Genomic DNA, 9,891 nt, shown 5'->3' with positions numbered 1-9,891 from the left:
AGTTCTAAGAAGGAAGTTTATAGCTATACAAGCCTACCTCAAAAAACAAGAAAAATCTCAAATAAACAATCTAACCCTACACCTAAAGGAACTAGAGTAAGAAGAACAAACAAAACCCAAAGTTAGCAGAAGGAAAGAAATAATAAAGATCAGAGCACAAATAAATGAAATAGAAACAAAAAAAAACAATAGCAAAGGTCAATAAAACTAAAAGCTGGTTCTTTGAGAAGATAAACAAAATTGATAAACCATTAGCCAGACTCATCAAGAAAAAGAGGGAAAGGACTCAACATAATAAAATTAGAAATGAAAAAGGAGAAAAAAATAAAAATAAACAAGGTGAGAGCACTAACTTTAACTAGGAAAGGTTTACAGAAACTTGGGGATCCAATGTTTTTGAGTGATCCTTTTTTGCCATTGGTGACTGGGGGGAGAAAGTGTGAGTAGATTTTAAAAGGACATGAGTAATCTTGCTAGGCAGAAGTCCCCACATCATCTTCAAGCAGATGGCAGAACTAGCCTTCAACTGGAAAAAGCAATAGCTCTTACTTCTGTAGGCCCAAAGGGTCCAGGAAATTCAAGATATTTGAGTGTATTAACTCATATGTCTAGATCCCAAGTGCTAATACTCTATTCCTGCCAAGTCAGGGCCCTGACCTTGGATACCAGACTCGGTAAGGTTGAAAATTTTCCTGGACCTCTACAACTCTTACAATCAAAATACATGCGTACACACACACACACACACACATATATATATATACACACACGTGTGTATAGATATGCGTGTGTATACATCCATATACACATATTAAAAAATAATATTGTGTTGGCCAAAAAGTTTGTTCGGGTTTTCCGCAAGATGCTACAAAAAACCCGAACGAACTTTTTGGCCAACCCAATATATAATTAAGAAAGAAATCTACAAATAAAATAAGCCTGATGGATTAGAAATTTCAAATCAATGTATGGAAAGAAATCACCACATAATTATATTAAAATATAGATGAAAACATTTTATACTTATCCTTTCTTCTGCCCGTGTGCTCTTCTACATTTTTTCAGAACAGGCTTTGACAACAGTCCTTGCTTTTCGCCCTCCTTTCTTTAACCTTGAGATTAGATGTTCTTTTTGAGAGAATCATTTGATGTTCAGAAGACTCAAAAAGCCTTGTGAAGTGACTTTGAAAACCTCGAGGTCTTTTATGCCACTTTAAGGCAGTCTTTCCTATCAGTAGGTATTTGAAATCTCTCCCCTGCAAATTACCATTTTCCTTGGTTCACAAGTCCAACCTGCAAGTTTAAAAATGGGTCAGGGATTTGAAAAATTCAAAGTAAAATCCCCTGATAGAAAGCAATGTGATGACATAGAAAGACTCAAGAGTCTAATCATTTTTGATGCCTCGATGGGCCGTGACCTTGAGCAACTTACTTAACTCTTCGGCTGCTTCATTGTATAAAACCGAAAGAAGCAAGCGCTTGGGTCAGCCAACTGTGCAGAGGAAATGAGATTGCCAGGAGCAGTGTTTGCCAGAAGTGAATGCACACCTCAAAAGATGACCCAGAAATCCACAATTTCTCCATTTTACTTTGCCAACCTGAGCATGATCCGTTGGTTCTTAGTGGCCCCATGGGAACACAGTATTAAATAAAGGTTTGAGAGGTATGCAGCTAAGAGGCATGTATACTCAGGTTTGAGTGGCATGTAGCTCCAAGCTAATTACCAATACTTTTCCCTCAGAAACCTAGCTTGGATATGATGGAGAAAAAGGAGGCATTTAGGTTGAACCGAAAGTATCATTATGTCCCCTTCTCCAAACTCTCTACCTCATCTTTCCCTGACCACATTCCATCAATTCAAATTAATTTGGCTAAGAAGCTCCTCTTTAGGGCTACAGATAGGTATTAAATATAGTACAGTATATAGTATATACTCTACAGTATATAGTATAAATAGTCATTTACTCCTTAATGTTAAAAAGCACTAAGTTCAGGCTCAATGACTGGGAGTTTTTTATTAAAGGGAACAGGAGGAAGAAAAGCAATCCTGGAAAGTGAATTCCTTAGGCCGGGAGGAACAGAGCAGACCACATGCGGGTTGAGAACTTGGGAGCATGTTGGCACGAAGTGGACACTGGTGTCAGGAGGTTGGGGTCGGGTATGGAAGTAGAGAGGGAAAAGGAGAGAAGTGGCCGTGGTTTGCCACATAACTGTCCCAACGTTCATTTGCGGGAAACCTTATTGGAGGTTCGTCTGACTAATGTCTTGACTGGAGTAATTCAGACTTGCTTGGAAAACTGCAATCTTCTGTTGGCCAGTTTATTCCAGCCTCCCCAGTCCTGTGCAGCCTAATTCCAGTCCTAAAGTATCATTTCAGTCCCTGCCTACTTGGAGATAAAAGTGAGAAAGGAGAAAACAGAGAAGAGAAGGGGAAAAGCTGCATGCCTTTTCCCTGCAGACACAGGAACAGGTAGGTCAGTCCTGTTTTCAGGACCTATACTCTTCCCCCATTCTATTCCGTTAAGACTTCTCCTACTCAGGTGAGCCACTAGAAATTATTCTCCATAAATGAGTTAGACCTCCAAGATTTACATAATTCAGAATAGAGCTGCTTTACTGCAGGTCTTTTTCAAGTGGTTAGGGCTATGTAGACACATGCAGGAGTCATTATAAAGTAGAATCGGGCTGAGAGTGGTCACTGGTAGAGGGGTAAGAGAAGATGAGAAAGATTGCAAGGTCAATGCCTGTATAAGTTAGGATCCAGCAAGGAGACAGAAACCACATAGTAATGTGAATGAGAAAAGTTTAACATAAAGAATTATTAGCATGGAATTGGAATAATGGAGAATTGGCTAATAAGAGTTAAAGAGAACACTTAAGAACCAGGAGGAGCAGATATATGGAGCAACCTGTATCCTTAAGGTTGAAATGGGTACCCTCAGAAGGGCCCTCTTCTCCAGGGCTGAAATGCTGTCTCCTTTGGGAAGGGCAAAATCACGGCTCTCTGGGTGGTAGGGAGTTCCTAAGTGCCTCATAAGTGGGACTTGTAGAAAATCTGCTCTCTAGACACCAAGGGAAACTGCTGGAGAAAGCCTTCCCTGTAGGAGCCCAGTGTAAGAGAAAGCCAGGACCCTGTGGGCTCCCAGAGCTAGAGAAAGCTGAGCCATTGCAAGCGCTGACTACTGAAGAAAGTGTGAACCAGGAAGGCACTGGGATAGAGAGGCTGCTGCAGGATGTGAGCACTACAGAAAGCACACCCTACAGGAGCCCAGCACTGGAAAAACTGGCGACACTGGCCGAGTCGAATGCACAAAGCGTACCTTGGCGAATAGCCCACACTCAGCAGGGCACCAGGAGGTCTGAGGTGCATGATGTCCATGTAAAGTGGTCGCCAGGCCAGAGCTGGGGCTGGGCGCCTTCAAAATGGCAGTGTACTCTGGGCACACAGCTTGAATTGAGTGCCACGGGACGCTCCCCACACCCTGCCCCCACCACACACACACAGCGGACAAATCCAGGGAGAAGAAGGAAGCCCGCAGCTGCGGAACTAGGAAGCCCCATCTTGTACCATCACCCTCTAGCTCCCTCTACTGGCAAAGCTTGACAGCGTACTTGCGGCAAAGCAGAAATGCGCTCCATTGCAGCAGAGAAGGTAGGGAAGGGTGAACGTGCAGCTGAGAAGCCATAAATTGATAACGGGCAGAATGCCTAGTAAAGAATCATAAAACTCAATTAAGTGTACCTACAAATAACACCAATACTAGTTATGTCATCCAGAGATAACTTGGAAAGCCCGATTACAGTATAATGTTGGATAGGTAATAACTAATAGTAGTCTCCGTTTACTTTTTATTGAGGTATAATTGACATATGACATTAGTTCCAGGTATGCAATATAATAATTTGGTATTTGTATATATTGCAAACTGGTCACCACAGTAAGTCTAATTAACATCCATCACCATACAGAGTTATAACTTTTTTTCTTGTGGTGAGAACTTTCAAATATGCAATACAGTATTATTAAATATAGGCACCGTGGTGTACCTTATATACCCACGACTTATTTTATAACTGGAAGTTTGTACCTTTGGATCTCCTTCATCCATTTTTCCCACCCCCCGACATCCCTCACCTCTGGCAAGCACCAATCTGTCCTCTGTATCTATGAACGCAGTTTTGTTTTGTTTTTTATTCTACCTAAATGTTGTCACAAATGGCAAGATTCCATTCCTTTTTATAGCTGAGTAGTATTCCATTGTATATATACATCTCATTTTCTTTATCCATTTATCCATTGTTGGACACTTAGGCTGCCTCCATATTTTGTCTATTATAAATAATGGTCTTTTTGTTTTCTTTGACTAAACACCCAGAAGTGGAATTTCTGGGTCACATGGTAGTTCTATTTTTATTATTTTGAAGAATCTCCATGATGTTTTCCATAGTGGCTGTATCAATTCACATTCCCACCAACAGTGCACGAAGGTTCCCTTTTCTCCACATCCTTGCCAACACATTTTATTTCTTGTCTTTTGGATGACAGCCCTTCTCATAGGTGTGAGGTAATAACTCATTGTGGTTTTGATTTGCATTTCCCTGATGATTAGTGATGGTGAGCACTTTTTCATGTGTTTCACTCTTAGCCATCTGTAGGCGTTCTTTGGAAAAATGTCTATTCAGATCTTTGGCCCACTTTTTAATCATATTGTTTGGATTTTTTGCAATTGAATTGTATGAGTTTTCATATATTTTGGATATTAACCCCTTATAAGACATATGATTTGCAAATATTTTCTTCCATTTGGTAGGTTGCCTTTTCATTTTGTTGGTAGTTTCCACCGCTATGCAGAAGCTTTTTAGTTTGATGTAGACCCACTAGTTTATTTTGCTTGTGCTGCCTTTGCTTCTGATGTCAAGCCCAAAAAAAATCACTGCCAAGACTGATGTCAAGGAGACTACTGCCTATGTTTTCTTCTAAGAGTTTTACGGTTTCAGGTCTTACAGTCAAGTCTTTAATCCATTTTGAGTTAATTTGTGTGTGGTTTGAGATGGTTGTCTAATTTTATTATTTTGTATGTGGCTGTCCAGCTTTTCTGACACCATTTATTGAAGAGATTGGCCCTTTTCCCAATGTATATTCTTGGCTCCTTTGTCACTAGCTTCAGTTTTATTAATTGCAAGCCATACACTGCTTACCCCAATTCACCAAGAGAATCTAGCAGATGAAAATGGCACAGTTAAAACTCATCATTGGCCACAACCCCCAAAACTTCCCTCCTCATTTACTCAATCCTCATATGCTCCAAAGACCTAAGCTTTAGAGGTGCACATGATTCTGCTGATTCCACAGCCCTTCTGCCCCCAGCATTTAATGAATCACCATCATGGTTGTTTATCTTTATTTCTACTACTACCAGTTCAGGAAATTAGCTCCTAACATCATGACTTTTACAACAGCTTTCTGGTTTATGTTTTTATCTTCCCTTTTTTACTACTTTAACGTATTCTATAATAGTCGTCAGACTTTAACCTCCGTAAACACTTCGGTTATATCACATTTGTTTCAAAAAGTAAATAACCATGTTTTGTTTGATCAAATTAAACTTTCTTAAAGTTACGTAAAATGTGCCACATCCATGGACCTCAAATGACTTTTCCGAGCTATCTTATTAAACAGCCTTTTTGCTTTGCATCTTGCTATGGGTAGTGCTTTTCCAGGCCTTCCAGCATTTCTACATTGTCTGATAAAGCAGGAAACTGATGGTTTACTCTCCTAGAAGAAAATGGTCTCTAGGTGCTCTCTCTCTCATCTTTTTGGTACAATTGAGAAAAGGAACTGAAAACACTTGATTCAGTACCTTCTGGACACTCTTTTTGGAAAAGTGTGCCCTCAGGATGCCTATATTCTCTGCTTCTCCAGGCAGTAACCTTACAGAGGCATCTATTTGCTGTTCTGATAAATCAATGCACCAAGCAGAGAAGCAGTGTAGTGAAATGTAAGAGGTACACTGGCTGCAGATCTAAACCATATTCTCCAATCCAGCTTTTATAAAATTAAAATTTATAAGATGGAAATGTGGTATCCATCTGTTTTAGGAACATATTTTACTTTCATGTGATTCCAAATTCTGGAGAGGAAGAATAATGCTACTTAGCTCTCTCCCTAAGCCCCACCCCTATGCTTGGCACGGAACTACAGCTCACACCAGGGCACAGGTAAAAACACTGCTGCCCAAAGAGGTTAAAGCGACTAGCCCAACCATGTGCCTAGCTAGTGAAAGAAGGATTTAGGCAGTCCAGATTTCGGAAGTCCAAATGTAATGTTACTGGTAATAAACCATGATTCTTTCTATGTGGGAGTCATTGGGGTCCCTTTGAAAATCTGGTGAAAGCTTAGAACCCTCTCTTCTAAAAAAGGCACATTATCACAATAACATTTGCAACAATTTCAGGAGGTTTACAGACTCCCTAAATCCTAAAACTGACCCTCATGCGTTGCATGGAGTCCAGGGTAAGAACTTCAAACTAACCCTTATTCTGCTTGTACCTTTTTAATTTATAATTACACTCTTCCTCCTCCTCTCATTTCATCTTCCATCCTGAAAAATCTCATTCTTTCTACAATGTCCACTGGTTTTTGGTCATTTAATTTAAAATTTTAAAGTATTAGCTAGCATGCTTCCCAGGTCTATGTTCTTAGTTCTAAGTGGCATTTAACTGTAGAAACAACTAATATCCCCTCCAAGACAGCATGACACAGCTGTTATAATCTGTACAAAATGTTACCTCTACGCACAGACTCCCGAAACTAGATTTTGAGATAGATGAAGTGAATTGAATTTTGAATATTAAAGCGATGCCTTTAAATTACACAAAAGCACACTCAAATTCTAAAATGGGTAGGTATAATAAATTTGGGACACATAGATTTGGTCAATACCATCAAAATGCCTAGAATAGAATTGACTAACCATTTTAGGTTGAACTCACATATAAAATTGATTAATAATGAACAGTTGGCACAGTTCTAATATTCATTGCTTCTCAGATCATGCCAATTTTTTATGTAGCCTGAAACATGCAAATTAAAATTATTCATATTATGCAAAATGAACATAATAACATCTGTTATCCCCTTCATGTCACAGGATGTTAAGTGCAAGTTTCACCCGAAGACCTAAGGACAGTACATAGTGCCTTCCAAAGGAAGTGCGAGACCCCATGCAGAATTCATAAAGGAAACGTCTGGAAACAGTTCATAAGCCTCACACCCCACTCACATGAAATGTAAGAAAAAATTAAATTTGATATTGAGGAAGGATTTATTGGGGGGGGCGGGGAATATTTGGAGAGAGCTCTTTTCCTGCAAGAATGAAGGCAATGGATGTATTTCCTCTTCAAGTCAAGTAAAAGGGGCATTCTGTGTGCCCTAAGTTAGAGGACATGGTTAACTGGTATCTTCTTCCTGCCCAGGGGACCTAAGATCTAAGAAATAAGCTTTGACGGCAGAGTCAAGGAAAATTACTGGATCTTGGACACCTTGCATGCAATGAGTTTTTCAGAGCAAAGAATGTGTGAGTGTTTGGGGTGGATCAGATGTGGGGCACTCATGGGAGACCCAATGTTCAGTCTTGTCCAAAAGGGCTGGCTGACTCAGCTTTAAACATCTGCCAAGTGTGTAAGTGCTGATGCCAGGTCATGGAACAGCCATCAGATCAGAACTTTCTTGACCACCTTTCCTTAACTCTCTCCTTGCATGCAACCTGGTGTAGTAGGAACAGAAGTGGGGAAAGAGACAAGAAGTGGATCATGTCCCCTTACCCAACCCGAGCCCTTACAGGTGTGGTAGGTCCAGGCTGGGGGAGGGAGGAGATGCACCTTTAGATGATGGGCAGTCATGAATATCATGGGGGACTGGACATGTTAGTCCCTGGAGTGAAGCCATTTACATTTGCTGGGAGAAACCAGACAACCCAGCGAACATGACTTACATTTAATCCTGGGCAGGAGAGAAACAAGGGGCAGTGGGGGCCAAAAATAAAGTTGTTCATGATTAAATCTCCCAGGAAGTGTTTGCTCAATATTTATTTAATATTGTAAAACTAAAGGAGAGAAATTTTAATCTCCATCCCTTTTCAAAAATAAATTAAGATATAACACTGGCTTCACAGTACTCTAGAAACATGTAAACAGAAGTAAAGATAAGCAGGCCTCTGCCAGAGGGGGAAAAAATACACAAATAGTGGAAAACAGGCTGGTCAGTTTATACTGACATCAGTGAGATGTAATTATATCGTTCTTACGTGGTTTAAAACATATAAGCATAACATGGAATGCATGAACTCGGAGGAAAATTAACTAGTCTTATGGTTATCACCAAGGCACCAAACAGGCTAAACTGAAAGACCAACCCAAACCCCATGTTTAGTGACAAGATGATAAAAGATAGGTGCATTATGAACCTAACATCTGTAGGTAGATGTTATTGCAAGATAACCCTGAGGGAGGTAATAGGCAGAGTAAAGAGAAGGAACATAACAGGAAAAGGTGTTTGGGTTTGGTTTGTACACATGAATATCTCATTTTATTGCATTTCGCAGATGCTGAATTTTACAAATTTGTGTTAACCTTGGGTCAAGCAAGTCAATGGTGCCATTTTTCCAACAGCGTTTGCTATGCATGTCTCTGCATCACATTCTGGCAATTCTCCCAGTATTTTAGACTTCTTCATTATTATTATGTTTGTCAAGGTGATCTGTGATTAGTGGTCTTTGAGGTTGCTATTGTCATTGTTTTGGGATGCCATGAACCACTACCATATAGAAGGCGAACTTAATTGATAAACGTGTGTGTTCTGACTGCTCCACCGACTGGCAGTTCCCATTTCTCTCCGTCTCCTGAGGCCTCCTTATTCCCTGAGACACAACAATATTGAAATTAGGCCAATTAATAACCCTACGTGTTCAAGTGAAAGGAAGAGTCGCATGTCTCTCACTTTAAATCAAAAGCTAGAAATGATTAAGCTTAGTGAGGAAGCATGTCAAAAGCGAAGACAGGCCAAAAGCTAGGCCTCTGCACCAAACAGTCAACTTGTGAATGCAAATGAAAAGGTCTTTAAGGAAATTAAAAATGTTACTCCAGCGAACACATGCATGATAAGAAAGCAAAATGGCATTAGATAGATTGTTAATAATAAAAAAAAAAGATGCAGCAAAATATATGTAGATACTAGTCTATCCTTTCATAGGCCTAAGGTGATATTTAATGTAAAATTAATAGCATTTTAGTTTTCTTACTGTTTTATAACTTTGCTTTCAAAGAATCACACTATCATTCAGGATGCCTCTCCCATAATCAAAGAAACTACATATAGTAGTTTCTTAGTAGCAGAAATGCGCTCCATTGCAGCAGAGAAGGTAGGGAAGGGTGAACGTGCAGCTGAGAAGCCATAAATTGATAACGGGTAGAATGCCTACTAAAGAATCATAAAACTATCATCTCAGGTCAGTGGTTTTTTAAAAAAAAATGTAACAATGTTTCCAATGCTGTATTATGAATATGACTGTAATACGGTGTGCCATAAAGCTTTTATAATGATTAGTGTATATGCTAGGCCACTGTGAAGCAATCATATCAATTACACTAGGCAACCATAAAGCAATCATACTGCTGCTTCTGCATGCTCAATGCACGAATAGTGATACCTATAAATATGAAATTATTTCATGTTATCTTTTCATTTTTGATGTCTAGTGTTAAGACATCAAAAATGGAAAGATACTGTCTTTTCTCCACTGTATATTCTTGCCTCCTTTATCAAAGATAAGGTGACCATATGTGTGTGGGTTTATCTCTGGGCTTTCTATCCTGTTCCATTGATCTATATTT

Source organism: Physeter macrocephalus, chromosome 19 (genome assembly GCF_002837175.3).
Source record: "Physeter macrocephalus isolate SW-GA chromosome 19, ASM283717v5, whole genome shotgun sequence".
Lineage (NCBI taxonomy): Eukaryota > Metazoa > Chordata > Mammalia > Artiodactyla > Physeteridae > Physeter > Physeter macrocephalus.
Note: the sequence above shows the minus strand (reverse complement) of the source record.